This window comes from Myotis brandtii, unplaced genomic scaffold, assembly GCF_000412655.1.
Source record: "Myotis brandtii unplaced genomic scaffold, ASM41265v1 scaffold3267, whole genome shotgun sequence".
NCBI classification, from domain to species: Eukaryota; Metazoa; Chordata; class Mammalia; order Chiroptera; family Vespertilionidae; genus Myotis; species Myotis brandtii.
The window spans coordinates 1-1373 of record NW_005362569.1 but is presented as its reverse complement, the minus strand read 5'-3'; positions in this window follow the sequence as shown (position 1 = coordinate 1373).

Below are 1373 nucleotides of genomic sequence, written 5' to 3'. Positions count from 1 at the left end.
GACACAGGTAATAAAAGAGCAACTGCTTCTGACCAGCAGCACTAACCCCCATAGCCATCCTTGGGCTCAAAAAATGTTCAAGGTTGGCTTCCTTCATAGTCAAAGTATGTATATGCCTAATAGTGTGATTTGCAAAGAATTTGGAGTGTCCCTGATCCCGAATATTCACCTTGTCCTAAAATATTCTCCATAGTCCTAAAATTCACTTGTTAAGGTTCTAGTCTTTGAGGTTAAGAAGTATGGTTTGCCCTCGCTGGGTGGCTCAGTACGGTACACTAAAAGGTTGTGGGTTTGAGTCCTGGTCAGGGCACATGCTTGAGTTGTGGGTTCAATGCCAGTTAGGGTGTGTGTGGGAGGCAACCAATTGATGTTTCTCTTCTCTCTCTCTCTCCCCCCCCTCTCTAAATCAATAAAAACATATCCTCAGGTAAGGATAAAAAAATAAAAAAAGAAGTACGGCTTGTTTTCAATAGTGATACCCCTGAAATGCATAAATCTCAGGCCATCAACAAACTTTGCATACATCTTAGAGGCAATGTTTTCTTAAGAGTGAGTTCTTTGGTGAGGGTTCCTCTCAGTGTCCTGAGGCTCCTAAGTCAGCACTCTCCGACTTTGTCGTGCACACATATCACCTGAAGATCTGGTTATGGTACAGTTTCTGATTCAGTAGGACTGTGGTTGGGCTCAAGTATTCTAATAAGTTCCTTGATGCTGTTGCTGCTGGTCTACAGACCACACTGAAGTAGCAAACTCCTAGACTCTTCCCAAGATCTCCTAGGTTGGGACGCAAGACCAATGGTCAGCAAACCTTTACTGTAAAAGGTCAGATTGTCAATATTTTAGGTTTTGCAGGCTACAGGGTCTTCCTTCCAAACATTCAACTCTGCCATCACAGAAGGACAGTTTCCATAGACAGTATGTAAGCGAATAGTCATAGCTGTGTTCCAATAAAACTTTTACAAAATCAGGCAGCAGACTAGATTTGGCCCACAGGCCACAGTTTGTGGATCCCTGCACTTCTCACGCGTAATCAAGGCAGAGAAAAATATGTTCAGGTCTTAGCTGGTTTTGCTCAGTGGATAGAACATCGGCCTACAGACCAAAGGATCCAGGGTTCGATTCCAGTCAAGGGGACGTACCTCGGTTGCAGGCTCCTCTCTGGCCCCGGCCCTGGTCAGGGCTTGTGCAGGAGGAAACCAATCAATGAGTTTCTCTCACAACAATATTTCTGTCTTCCCTCTCTCTAAAAAGCAATGGAAAAAAATATCAGGTGATTAAAAAAAAAATTTTTTTTAACTTAGTTCTGGCTGGGTATCTCGGTTGGAGTGTTGTCCTAATACACCAAGGTTGCAGGTTCCATCCCAGGTCAGAGC